Consider the following 14,579-nt stretch of genomic DNA (forward strand, 5'->3'; position numbering starts at 1 on the left):
TGTGATATTAGTTTCATGTGTAATGGGAACTGTTTTAAATTACTAAAGTTTAGAGCCCTTTGGTACATAGTAATAAGTACCAGAAAAGCCAGGGAATGATTCCTAAAGCTGATAAGTCTCCTGAAAGAGTGATAATCACTGGCCAACTCAAGATGAAAGCTTCTAGGGGCTCTTGGTAACATTTAGGGTGCTTGGTAAGAACCACAGAGTAGCACTTGGGTCCTACCCAAGTGAACATGAGGCCAGAAGCCACTGGGGCCCAGAAGCTACCAGCAAAGGGCTGTGCTGCTGATCTGACCAGGAGAAGGTATCCCATGAAGGTCTGCAGAAACTCACTGCACTTTATTAAAACCCAAATTGGAAGGCGGAGGCATGAGATGATTCTTTGCTTGGCAGATGGTAGAGACTAGATGCTTGATGAATGCCTGTTGTATGATTTGACTGAATCCAGGGTCTGGCAGCAATACTGGCAGGGCTGTTTACTGAGAGGCAACAGGCAACGGAAGCATCACAGGTCTCCATAATGGCCTGTCACTGGAAATGTGATAGAGATCTGGGCTCTCTTTTTGAGACATTTGAGTCTGAGGCTCGCAGGTTGGAGAGCCGGGACCAGCCTGCTGGACTCTGTCTGTGAAGGGGCTTTCTGAAGATTCTGGCTGGGATTTGTGCATCTTGTCCTTGTCATGTGACCCAGGCTGCCGTGCCTATACCGCAAGCATCTTCACTTGAAGGTTACACTTGTTGCACACACAATGCTTCTATTTCTCTTCCCACCTTTCTGTGGAACTCCCTAGCTAAGTGTTAACACCCACAGATGCCCCTGTTTAAAATAGTTTTCAACCATTATTCTGAGCACTAAATGAAACAATTCCTCTTTTCTGAGCTTACAATAGCTTCTTTTCCCTAAAGACCATATTTAAGATCTCTCACACTGATTTAAACCTATTAATCCCTGAAGGAGAGGCCAACTCCAGACCAATGTGCAGGTCCTCGTAGTTATGCTGAAAGGAAACTATCATATTTTGAAATGTGATATTATGGGGCACCTGGGTGGCTCAATTGGTTAAAGGTCTGGCTTTGGTTCAGGTCATGATGTCATGTTTTGTGGGTTCGAGCCCCATGTGAAGCTTCATGCTGTGTAGAGCCTCCTGGGGATTCTCTCTCTCTCTCTCTCTCTCTCACTCTTCTTTCTCTCAATAAATAAATACCTAAAAATTTTTTTAAATAATAAAATGTGATATTATCCTCATTTATGCAGTCACTTGAAGCTAAATTTGAAAAATCAAGCAGTGCATTTTTTCAGTGGTTTATCTGCCTCCTTGTGCCCAAAATTCCTTGAGGGCAGCTCCTGGGTATGATTCATTTCTGAATGCATCTTGGTGCCTGGCACAGTGCCTTGCATACTATAGTGAAGGAAATAGTTTTGAAATGAATAAAAAGAAGCCTCTTTGAATAGGAAAGGGTGGATTCCACCTGAATGCACAGACTGATTCTTTGACCAAGAATTTAAAAGGTGTAAAAGGAACACTTGTACTTGTAGTTTGCAAGCACCTCCACACATACATTGCCTCTAAACCAGTGCCAGTAAGCTCATTTCACTGTTGAGGAAATTGACCTTCAGAAAGACTGTGGGACTCGTTCCAAATTTCTAACTCTCTAGCTTATGAAATCAGAAAACAATTCCACTCTACCCCCTCAATGCCACAAATACAACCCCCTGTCAAAATTCATTCAAAGAGCTCCAACTGTTTAACCTGTCTTAACCTACCTACCTCATTGCTGTCAAAGCTATATTTACAAAGGGAGGGCATTGGACAGTACATCTAAAATTTCAGTTTCTTCACTTGCAGCCACATACACCTGTGCCCTGTTCTCACAGAGCAGGAACAGTGGCTGATGAAATCTGATGTGGTTGAACCTACTTACCTAAAACTTACTTGTTTTTTTTTTTTAATTTTTTAATGTTTATTTATTTTAGAGAGAGAGAGAAAGAAACAGAGTACAAGTGAGGGGTGGGGTGTAAGAGAGAAAGAGACACAGAATCCGAAGCAGGCTCTAGGCTCTCAGGCTCTGAGCTGTTAACACAGGGCCCGCTATGAGGCTCGAACTCATGATCCATGAGGTCATGCCCTGAACTGAAGTCAGATGCTTAACCTACTGGGCCACCCAGGCTCCCCTCTACTTACCTAATTTGTAGTGCATGCACATAACCTGGTGTTTGGCTCTGCAAACAATTAATCATCAGATACAGTGTAGGGAGATGATAAATAAAGTTAACTTGTAAAACCCAAAGATATGGTCCAGGAGAAAGCTAAAATTAAGTCTTGATCAGAATGCTGAGACTTTACTTACAATATTAGGAACATGGCAGTAATGTAAAATTCTCCAAAATGTTAGTTATTTTGACATCTTTTAAAGTATTATTTAAATACACTTTCCTTCATAATCTAAAGGCTGTCAGCTCCAAGGAGTGAAAAATATGCTCCCCATCCTCCCGCCCCCTCAGTTCCACAGTGAGGTGTGAGTGGCAGGTGGAGCAGACAGCACGAGCGAGCTAGGGGTGTGCCTCCTCCTTTTGTGAATCAAAGCCAAAAAAGGTTCCTCACTGTTTCTGGTTCTTTGATCTCTTGATCCCTATTTTTAGAACTCTTCTGTCCAATATCCTCTGCCCCACTGCCATGACCTTTCATGACACACTTCTCCTTGTGGTTATTTTTGGGATCATATTCCTTTCCCAAAGTATTACTCCAGCTAGAATTAATGTATGAGGTAGATCAGTACCAGTCCTTGCTTGAAAAAGTACCCAAAGCACATGTTCCCACAGAAGGGTGAGAGAACTGGTGTATAAAAGACAGATACGTCATCCATATTTTTAGTCATCAAAGCATTCTAGAAGGACTGCTTAATGGAGTAGATACTACAACCTCATAAGACAGCATTATCTAGGTGCAGAATCTGAGCACATGGATTTAGAAAAGGTGTCCAGCACAGCTAACAGGTTCTAAGTGTGTGTGTGTGTGTGTGTGTTTAAGTGGTAGAGAAAGAGGAGACAATCATAAAGAAAATACAGGAGTTACCACCACGGGTTTCTTTTTCAGACTTTACCTCTCTCTACATCTACAAACCGTATATAAGAGTCAGTACCCACAGTGAGGGAAGGACAGAGATCAAGCAGGCTTGACCTCTACTTTGGTATCCTTCACAAAAATATTCTACACAGAATTTTTAAAAGAAGACAAAAGTTGCCTCACCAGAAATAAGAATGACACAGAGATCCAGGAGAAAAATCCTTCCTCAGTGAAGACCGTAGTTTTTGTGTTCATCGCTATTCTCCTATATCAAATACAGTGTTAAACTGCTATGTTAATAAGATAATTTGATATAATAACAGCTAATCTTTACTGAGCACTTAATGTACAGCTTTGTGACAAGCACTGGTCTTCATGATCTACATAGATTAAATCATTGAATGCTACAATAAACCTATGAGTATGTGCTTGTATTGTTCCCCGTTGAGAGATGAAGACACTTACGTATAAAGAGCCTAGATATCTTGTCCCACATCAAATAGCTCTTAAGTGAGAGGGCCAGAATTCACCACCAGGAACTTTGGGATCTAGAGCTTATGCTTGAAGAGTAAAGAAATGGGTTTTCTACCTCTGCTACATCCATGAGGAGCTTGAAGAGCTAAGCTTACTCAGTATTATGGGCTGCATTGTATTCCCTCAAAATTCATATGTTGAGTCCTAACCTCCACTATGCATAAGATGACTATATTTAGAAATACAAAGCGGTAATTAAAGAGGTAATTAATTTAATATGAGGTCATTAGGGTGAGCCCTAATCCTTATGAGAAGAATTTGAACAGAGGCACGTACAAAGTCAAGACCATGTGAAGACTCAGGGAGAAGACGGTCATCTGCAAGCCAAGGGAAGATGTCTCAGGGGAAACCAACCCTGGGAGTACACTGATATTAGACTTTAGCCTCCGGAATTGTAAGAGGATAAATTTCTGTTGTTTAAACCAACTAACCTGTGACCTTCTGTTATGGCAGTCCTAGCAAACTAATACGCTCAGTGTTAAAGTGTAAAATGGGAGACAAGGAAAATGCATTTGGTCCTCATTAGTCAAAACAAATAAAACCAATCCCGAACAAGAAGGTGACCAGTTACATAACTTTCGTAAATTCACAATTAGGTGGGAGATGCTGTCAGGACAGTCCTTTAAAAAATTTTTTTTAAATGTGTATTTATTTTTGAGAGAGAGAGAGATAGATCATGAGCAGGGGAGGGAGAGAGAGAGGGAGCCACAGAATCCAAAGCAGTCTCCAGGCTCTGAGCTGTCAGCACACAGCCCATGTGGGGCTTGAACCCACAAACCATGAGATCATGACCTGAGCCAAAGTCGGATGCTTAACCAGCTGAACCACGCAGGCACCTCAGAACAGTCGTTCTAAAAGATGTCATTCCAGTTATAGATTGTGGTGGGTATACAGTTTCTGTGTGTAGACTTCCTTGCTGTCAGGTATTTCCATGTTTGGAGTAGCCCATTTAACAGAGACCTCATATTTTAAAGCAGTTTTTAGTATCAAGGTGATACTTAAAAAATGAGAATATAAAAAAATCTCACATAATCCCATTATCCACAGATAAATGCTATAAACAAATAATATATAAGCTCTTTATTTGATGGTGAGATCTTGATGTAGATAAAATTTTTTATCCTGCTTTTGTTTAATTGACACTGTTTTGACAGCTCTTCCCCCCAAGTCATTAAATAGTTTTCAAAAAACGTGATTCTAATGACTGCATGATATTATTTCCAAGAGATTATAGTATAAATTACTAAACATAATACTCAATGCTGGCAAGGATACTGTGAAGCAGGCATTCTCCTAAACTACTGGTGAAAGTGTAAAATGTTATGACCTACAAAGTAGTTGGACATTATATATCAATATTATTAGAATAATTCACACTCATTGCTCCAGCAAAGAAAAGTAAAAGAGGAGCATTTATATGTAAACCATTACCTTCTCAGTGAAGCCATCTTGACCAACTCCTTTTCAATTGTCTCCCTGACTTTTGATTTGATTAATAGAGAGACCTCAGTGACTTCTAGATCATTCAGTACAGACACCAGTAGAGTCCCATCTTAGTAGAAGATTTATAAAAGTATAAGGTCTTAAATGGGTCAAACTTATCTACATGTAAGTTAACTACTTGCCAAACCAATGCCTCACTATTCAAAGAAAGACAGCAAATACAGAAACTGAAAACATAATAACACTCAGACATGTCAAGAAGGAAGAAAGTGTGATTCCGAATAAGGAGAAAAAATGATCATTATAAACAAGACCCAAAAAGGACAGAGAGGTGCCTGTGTGACTCAGATGGTTGAGCATCCAACTCTTGATTTTGGCTTAGGTCATGATCTCACAGTTCATGAGATCAGGCCGCAAGCTGGGCTCTGTGCTGATATCATGAAGCCAGCTTGGGATTCTCTCTCTCATTCTCTCTCTGCCCCTCGCCTGCATGCACGTGCGTGCGCTCTCTCTTTCTCAAAAATAAATAAACTTTAAAATATGACAGATAATGATGCTAGAAGATAACATTAAAACAACCATTATAGGGGCAGCTGGGTGGTTCAGTCAGTTGAGTGTCTGACTTTTGCTCAGGTCATGGTCTCGAGGTCTGGAGTTTGAGCCCCATGTGGGACTCTGTGCTGTCAACTCAGAGCCTGGAGCTGCCTCCGATTCTCTGTCTCCCTCTCTCTCTGCCCCTCCCCCATTCATGTTTTCTCTCTCTCTCTCTCTCTGTCAAAAATAAACATTAAAAAAATTTAAAACAACTATTATAGCTACATACAAATATTTAAAGAAAAGCATAAATAACGAGAGGTGGAGGATATTTTTAAAATAATCATTAGAACTTCTGGGAATGAAGAACATAGTGCCTGAAATAAAAATTTCACCAATGAGGTTAACAATAAGGCGCTGCAGAAGATGAAAATTAGTGAATTTGAGGGTTTAGCAATTTACAATATATCCAAAATTAAGCACAGAGAGAAAAAAAAGACTAAAATAGGAAAACAGAAACTTTATGACTTTTGAAATAATAGCAAGCAGCCTATTAGCTGTAAAACTGAAATCTCAGGAGAGGAGTAAGAAAACAGAAAAACATGCCAAGGCATGATATTGAGAAATTTCTCAAATTTGACAAAAACTATAAACCCACAGATCCAAGAAATTTAATGAATCTCAAGCAGGATAAAAACAACAACAAAAAATAAACAGCACCAAGGCACATGATTAGCAAATTGCTGAAAACCAACGATAAGGAGAAAATAGGAAAAACAGCCAAAGGAAAAGATTGATTACCTGGGAGGGGGGACATGCCTGGGTGGCCCAGTCAGTTGAGTGTATGAGTCTTAATTTCGGCTCAGGTCATGATCTCACGGTTCATGAGTTTGAGCCCATGAGGCTCTACACCATCAGCGCAGAGGATCGTGTCTTGGGATTGTGTTTCTCCTTCTCTCTGTCCCTCCTCTGCTTGTGTACATGCGTGCACGCTCTCTCTCAAAAATAAATAAACATTAAAAAAAAAAGACTGATTACCTAGGGAGCAACAAAAGTAAGAATGACAGCTGACTTCTTTTCAAGAAACATGCAAGCCAAAAGCCAATGGAATAAGATCATTAAAGTGTCAAAAGAGAGAGGGGGAAGCCTGTTAACCTATAATTCCAAATCCAGCAAAAATATTTTTCAAAAATTAAGGCAAAACAAAAACTGTTTTTGAAAAACATAACCAGAAAGAACTTATCATCAACATACCTCAGTTACAAAATTGCATTTAAGGAAGTTTCTCCAGGAAAAGGAATATCATATCAAATGGAAATCTGTATCTATACAAAGGAATAATGAGTGTCAGAAACGATAAATACGTGACTAAATATGAAATAGTGTTCTTCTCATTTTAAAATTTCTTTAAAAGATAGTGGATTGAAGCAAAAAGAATTACAAGGCACTGCAGAACTTAAAACATATATAGACGTAAAACATATAATACAATAGCACAAAGATCAGAAAGGGAAATGGAAATATACTGCTGTAAGGTTTTTACATTATGCTTGAAGCTCTGTAACATTATTTGAAGAAAGATTGTGATAAGTTTAACAATGTATATTGCAAACCTTAGAGCAAGCAATTTTAAAACAATGAATAGCACTAGAATGATTTTTACTTTAGAACTATACAGAAAAGGTTAAAAAGATTGTCTTTTAAAAAAACTATTTATTTTTCTTTATTTTAGAGAGAGACAGAGAGGGCACGAGTGGGGGAGAGGAGGGGAGTGGAGGAGGAAGAGAGAGAGAGAATCCCAAAAAGGCTCCATGCTCAGTGCAGAGCCCCATGTGGGGCTTAATCCCATGACCCTGACACCGTGACCTGAGCCAAAATCAAGAGTTGGATGCTCAACCGACTGAGCCACCCAGGTGCCCCAAGTATTTGTTAAAAAAAAATTTTTTTTAGACAGAGATAGTGAGAGAGAGAGAGAGAGAGAGAGCATATGTATGAGCAGAGGGAGAGAGAGAATCTTTAGCAGCTCCATGCCCACTGTAGAGTCGCTGGAGGGCTGGATAGTGAGATCATGACCTGAGCTGGAATAAAGGGTAGGATACTTAACTGACTGAGCCACCCACGTGCTCCTAAAAAGAGTAAGTCTTAACTCCTTTGGAGAAACAAAAAAGTCAATTCTGACTTTTAGAAAATTGTTCATTAAAACCCTGTCAAACTCCTACCCACGGAATATTTACTTTGATTCTCAACATTAGTTTATAAACATTATTTTTCCTATTGCTTTTGTATTTTTCAGTGGGCATTTTTAAAAAGTGAGCATCTTGAACATAAAATCAACTAACATTAAAAAAAATACATGTTCTTTGTGCAATAAAATTTGTATTATGCTATTCTGTATTAGGTACGATTTTGCTTTTCCTCATACGACTTTAACAAAAAGATAATGTGACTCTATTTCAGGGAATGTATCGTAGTGGTTTATGTGCAGACTCTGGTGCTTGACTGCCTGGGTTCCAGTCTCAGCTTTACCAATTACTAGACATGTGACTTTGAGCATCTTACTTAACATTTTGTATTTCAGTCTCCTGTAATGTAGGGAAAGTAGTGCCTACCTTATAGAGTTGTTATAAAGATCAAATGCCTTTAATATATTGAAAGCACTTAGAAAAATATCAGGAGTGGGGCACGTGGGTGGTTCAACCAGTTAAGGGTCTGACTCTTGATTTTGGCTTGGGTCAGAATGTCACTGTCTTGAAATGGAGCCTGTGTAGGACTCTCCGCTGGGCATGGAGCTGGCTTAAGATTCTTGCTCTCCCTCGCCCTCTGCCTCTCCCAGCCTTGCTTGTGTTCAAGTGCAGGTACTCGGGCGCTAGTGCACTCTCTCGCCCTCTCTCTCTTAAAAAAAGAAAAGAAAAAGAAAAATACCAGGAATGTTGTAAGTACTGCAAGAGTGCTATCTATTATTATTCATAAAAATTAGTAAAATATGGATAAAGAACTAATATATAAAGAGATAACAAATATAGGAGATGTTGTAAAGAAAACTACTTGAGAACCAGGAGAGCAATTTTAGTTCTATTCTATCATTATTTATGTGGCCACAGACATGATGCTAAACTTCTTTGGGCCTTATTCATTCACTTGTTTGGTCCTTCCTTTGTTATTTCCTGTTGCCTTCTCTTGAACAAATATTTACTGAAAACCTAGTACATTACACAGTGTTAAGTACAAAGGTACAAAGGTATTTGTTCTCTCAAGGTTCTTATGCGGGAGAAAGTCACATAAACAGACAATTAAAATAGTATATTAAGTATGATGACGGAGATCTAAGAATTTCCTTTCACTTCAGAAAGGCCTGGATCCATGGGCACATGGATTAAACACTGATTATCACCCTAAGGAAAGTTCATTTACAATATAGACCTTTACGAGTCCTGTTCTAATTTTGACCATGGTTCTGTCATTGATAATATTAGCTCATAGAATTAAACTTTATTAGAGATTGGAGGAGTATGTGAGTGACTCCTTTCTGGATTTCCTTTAAAAAGAAGTTGTAAATGGAATCAAGGGTCAGCCTATTTGACAGCATTTCTTCTATTCCCTCCAAATAATGAAGATTTTAATTGACTATATATTTTAATCCTGAGGCAGGAAGCTATTTTTCAGGTAACATCTCAGCAGCTAATTCCTACAATTTCCAGTTTGAACCCTTTTAATCTCTAATAATCACTTTGATTCAGGGTGAAACAAAAGGCCAAAAAATATATAATGACTCTATTTTTTTTAAAAAAGCCAATGAGAAGCTTTAAACCAACAATTTCATTGTATTCAATCATATTTAAGAAAAGATAAATATAGAGTTGATTTAGAAACTATCATAAATATTTGAGGACATCTAAAGATAAACTAATAATGCAGAATATTTTAACTGTTTTCCACAAAGATCAATCACCTTTGTTTTATCAAAAATATACTTTAATCAAAAGAAGAATTGGGGGGGGAGTGGCACCTGGGTGGCTCAGTCAGCTCAGCATTCAACTTCAGCTCAGGTCATGATCTCATGGTTCATGAGTTTGGGCCCCACACCAAGCTCTGTGCTGACAGCTCACAGCCTGGAGCCTGCTTTGGATTCTATATCTCCCTCTCTCTCTGCCCCTTCCCCACTTGTGATCTCTCTCTCTCTCTCTCTCTCTCAATATAAATATACATTAAAAAAAAGAAGAAGAACATGGGAGGAGGGTGGGAGGATGGGTGAAAACAGGTGATGGGGATTAAAGAGACACTATTAGCACTGAACAATGTATAAAATGGTGAATCACTTGATTTGTATTTGTATTATTGAAACTAATATAACACTGTATGTTAACTATACTGGAATTAAAATTAAAAATTTATGGAGTGCCTGGGTGGCTCAGTTGGTTAAGCATAAGACTTTGGCTCAGGTCATGATCTCATGGTTTGTGGATTTGAGCCCCACACTGGGCTCTGTGCTAACAGCTAAGAGCCTGGGGCCTGCTTGGAATTCTGTGCCTCCCTCTTTCTCTCTGCCCCTCCCCCACTTGTGCTCTGTCTCTTTCTATCTCTCAAAAATAAATAATTGTTGAAAAAAATTAAAATAAAAAACCTTAATAAAATTTAAAAGATCATTTTAAAAAATGAAGAAGGGCGCCTGGGTGGCTCAGTCGGTTAAGCGTCCGACTTTCGCTTGGGTCATGGTCTCGTGGTTCGTGGGTTGGAGCCCCGTGTCGGGCTCTGTGCTGACTGCCGGCTCAGAGTCTGGAGCCTGTTTCAGAGTCTGTGACTCTATCTCTCTCTGACCCTCCCTTGCTCACACTGTCTCTCTCTCTCTCCTAGAAATAAATAAAAAACATTAAAAGAAAAAAGAAAAAGAAAAAATAAAAAATGAAGAAGGGGGCACCTGGCTAGCTTAGCTGGTACAGTATGTGATTCTTGATCTTGGAGTTGTGAGTTCAAGCCCCACATTGGGCGTACAGCTTGCTTTTAAAAAAAGATATTGGGGTGCCTGGGTGGCTCAGTCGGTTAAGTGTCTGACTTCAGCTCAGGTCATGATCTTGCGGTTCATGATTTCCAGCCACATGATGGACTCTGTGCTGACAGTTCAGAGCCTGGAGTCTGCTTTGGATTTTGTGTCTCCCTCTCTTTCTCTGTACCCCCGCCCCCCATTCCACTCATGTTTTCTCTCTCTCTCTCTCCCTCAAAAATAAAAAAACATTAAAATTTTTTTTAATTTAAAAAATGAAGAAGAAGAAATATTTCTGTTATGGGTTGAATTATGTCCCCCGAAATGATATGTTAAAATGCTAGCTCCTGGTACCTGTGAATGTGACCTTATTTGGTGGAGGGTGATCGCAGACTGCTATGGACTGAATGCTTGAATATTTTTGCCCCCCACCCCCATAAATTCATGTTGAAGCCTAGATTGCCAATGTAGGTGATATTTGGAAATGGGGGTCAGTGGGAGGTAACTAAGCCATAACGGTGGAGACCTCATGAATGGGATCAGTGTCCTTATAAGAAGAGATGAGAGATGGATACCTTCCTGCTCTCTTTCTGTGAGGATACAGTGAAGACAGTTATCTGCAAACCAGGAATGGTGCTCTTACCAGACACGGGATCTCTTGGGACCTGCATACTGAACTTCCTAGCCTCTAGAACTAGATAGATTCTTTTTTTAATGTTTTATTTATTTCTAGGAGAGAGAGAGAGAGAGACAGCGTGAGCAGGGGAGGGTCAGAGAGTGAGGGAGTCACGGAATGAAACAGGCTCCAGGCTCTGAGGTGGCAGTCAGCATATAGCCCGACGCGGGGCTTGAACCCACAAACCGTGAGATCATGACCTAAGTGGAAGTCGGCCGCTTAACCAACTAAGCCACCCAGGTGCCCCTAGAACTAGATAGATTAATAAATGTTTGCTTTTTAAGCTACTCAGGCTATGATATTCCATTACAGCACCCTGAACTAAGACATGGATGTAATCAAGTTAAAATGAGATTATACTGGATTAGGGTGGACCCTAATGCAATGACTGGTACCTTTATAAAAAGAGGAACTTTGGACACAGACATAGGCACACTGGGGAGAAGGCCATGTGAAGATGAAAGCAGAGATTGGAGTTAGTTACATGAACAGTGAGGATTGCAGCCAACCAACAAAAGCTAGAAGAGGCAAGGAAGGGTCTTTGGAAGGAACATGGCACTGCTAACCCCTTGATTTTGGACTTCAAGCCTCCAGAACCGTGAGAGAACAAATTTCTATTGTTTCACGTCATTTAGTTTATGATACTCTGTTACAGCAGCCCTTGGGAACCAATAAGGTTTCTTCAGCAAAATTCCAGTGGCAGGACTTCCATTTTCTGCTAAAATGGAGAAACAATGACCATATTTACTCTCCTATCTGCAACAAATAATAAAGCCAGACAAATGTATGATGAAACAACATTTTGTAGACACAGGCCATCAAATAGTACAGTCTAGTGATTGCTTAGAGTGGGAAAATTAAAGAGATGAGACCTACAATTAACCCAGCTTACTGCCTAAAAAGAATATCCAGACTGCCAGGGGAGCCCAGTCAGAGTCCAGCAGTCTCCCTGAGTAGATCAGATAGAGGTGGGTGTGTAGGGAAGCCAGAGTGTCTAGAGACAATAGTGCAGAGTACTGGACAGGGCAGAGCTGCACAGAGAAAGCCTCGGAGATCTGAAAAGCACAGCCTTGATGTCATCAACCAAGTACTGAACGGTGCATTCAGGTGAGGAGACTGTCCAAGGCTGGGGAAAGAATTGCCTAAAAGGAGTGGGAAGGAACAATTCTTGGAAAAAACATAGAACTGGGAATAGTTTCTGTTTTTACCAGCTAGAGTGAAAAACTTCTTGTCGGGGACATCAGTTGAAGTACTCAGAAAGGGTTAACTTTAGTAGTGGGGACAAATTCAGCCTAGACTCAATGCAGCTCTCATCCCTAACAGAGCTTAAAAATAAGGATCCAATTGCTTCCAATTAATCTGTGTTCCAGAACAAAATCTAGGTATATTTTTAGGAATATAAATATAATTAGCACCCAACAAGACAAAAGTCACAAATCTTGACAGTTAAAAATTGTCAGGCCTTCAAATAAGCAGGAAAATAGGACCTATGTTAAGGAGAAAAATCATTCAGTAGAAACAGACCTAGGAATGATAGAATTCATAGAGGAGGACATTAAAAGAACTATTACTATATTCCATATATTCAACAAGGTCAGGTCATAAAAAGGTTAACTATGCTATGTAGCTACATGAAAGATATTTTAAAAGTCCCAAATTAAGCTTCTAGAATTGAAAATATAATGTCTGAGATGAAAAATACAGAAAATGTAAAAATAATACAATAAATGTGATTAACAGCAGATTATATTAATCTTTCAGAAAAGATTAGTGAACTTGAGATACAGCATTAAAAATGATCCAGAATGAAACACAAGAGGAATAAAAGACTAAAATAAAATAGAGTTCTACTGAGTTGGTAAAACTTCAAGTGACCTAATATGAAGTCTCCTAAATGCAGAGAGGGAGTATGTGGTGACACCAAAAAAAATATTTGAGGAAACAATGGCTGAAAAACTTTTCCAAACTTAATGAAAATTATAAATGCATAGATCCAAGAATCCCAAGCACAAGAAACATAAGAAAACTACACAAGGCACCTCTTGGTCAAATTGCTTAAAACTGGTGATAAAGAAAAAATTCTTAAAAGCAGCCACAGCAACGATACAATACATAGGGAAGAATAAAGATAAGCATGTCAGAAGACTCCTCATCAGAAACAACACATGCCAGAACAGTGAGATATCTTTTAATGAAAGAAAAGACTGCCAACATAGAAGTCCAATATCCAGTAAAAAACAAACAAACAAACAAACAAACAAAACCTTTCAAATATGAAGGTAAAATACACAAATGAGTACATGAAAACAACTGGTAAAAACTAAGTAAGGTCAGTATTCTAGTTAACAGTACTGTCTTCATGTCAATTTCCTGATTTTATTATACTACAGTTATAAGATGCCACCATTGGAGAAAGATCAGTGAAAAGTTCACGGGACTGACTCTAGTACTATTTTTGCAACTTCCTGGAGTCTATGTTATTTCAAAATAAAAAAGTTAAGAAAATGAAAACGAAACAACTTCTTTTTTAGATACACAAAAACTGAGAGACTTGATCACCAGGACACCTGCACAAGGAAGATTAAAAGAAGTGCTTCAGGGAGTACTGCTGCTGTCATAAGGTACTTATGCTATATGTGAAACAGTATAAAATCACTTGAAGGTAGACTGTGAAAAATTTAAAATGTATACTGTGAACCCAAAAGCAACCAATAAAATAAAACAACAGAAAGTTATAGCCCATAAGCCAATAAAGGGAGTAAAGTAGAATTATTTTAAAAATTTAGTCGAGGGGCGCCTGGGTGGCTTAGTCGGTTAAGCGTCCAACTTTCGCTTAGGTCATGATCTCGCGGTTCGTGGGTTCGAGCCCCGCGTCGGGCTCTGTGCTGACTGCCAGCTCAGAGCCTGGAGCCTGTTTCAGAGTCTGTGTCTCCCTCTCTCTCTGACCCTCCCCTGCTCACGCTGTCTCTCTCTCTCCTAGAAATAAATAAAAATATTTAAAAAAAAATTAGTCGAAAAAAGGAAGAAAAAGTTGAAACGAAGGATGAAGAATAGATGGGACAAACAGAAAAGAGCAAGATGACAGATTAATCCTAACTGTATTAATAATCACATTAAGTGCGAATGGTCTAAACACCTCATTTAAAAGATAGAGACCTCAGGGGCACCTGGGTGGCTCAGTCAGTTAAGTGTCTGACTTCTGCTCAGGTCATGATCTCATGGTTCATGGGTGTGAGTCCCCATCAGGCTCTGTGTTGACAGCTCGAAGCCTGGAGCCTGCTTCACATTCTGTGTCTCTCTCTCTCTCTGCCTCTCCCTCTGCTTGCTCTCTCTCCCAATCTCAAAA

General features: G+C 39.3%; 1 protein-coding gene across 9 annotated transcripts in view; it reads right to left on the reverse strand.

Annotated features, from left to right (window-relative positions):
• The window catches only part of DDAH1 (dimethylarginine dimethylaminohydrolase 1), a 244,067-nt gene that overhangs the window by 216,400 nt on the left and 13,088 nt on the right, over positions 1 to 14,579 (reverse strand). The window contains exon 1 of one of the 9 annotated variants that reach the window (XM_077771066.1): positions 6,381 to 6,959. The exons of 7 other annotated variants lie outside the window; for them this stretch is intronic. The gene's annotated coding sequence lies outside the window, so the exon portion shown is untranslated. Of the gene's footprint in view, positions 1 to 6,380; positions 6,960 to 14,579 lie in introns of those variants that run through there. One more of the 9 variants, XM_077771074.1, reaches the window with a different exon arrangement.

This window comes from Crocuta crocuta, unplaced genomic scaffold, assembly GCF_008692635.1.
Source record: "Crocuta crocuta isolate KB4526 unplaced genomic scaffold, BGI_CrCroc_1.0 scaffold125, whole genome shotgun sequence".
NCBI classification, from domain to species: Eukaryota; Metazoa; Chordata; class Mammalia; order Carnivora; family Hyaenidae; genus Crocuta; species Crocuta crocuta.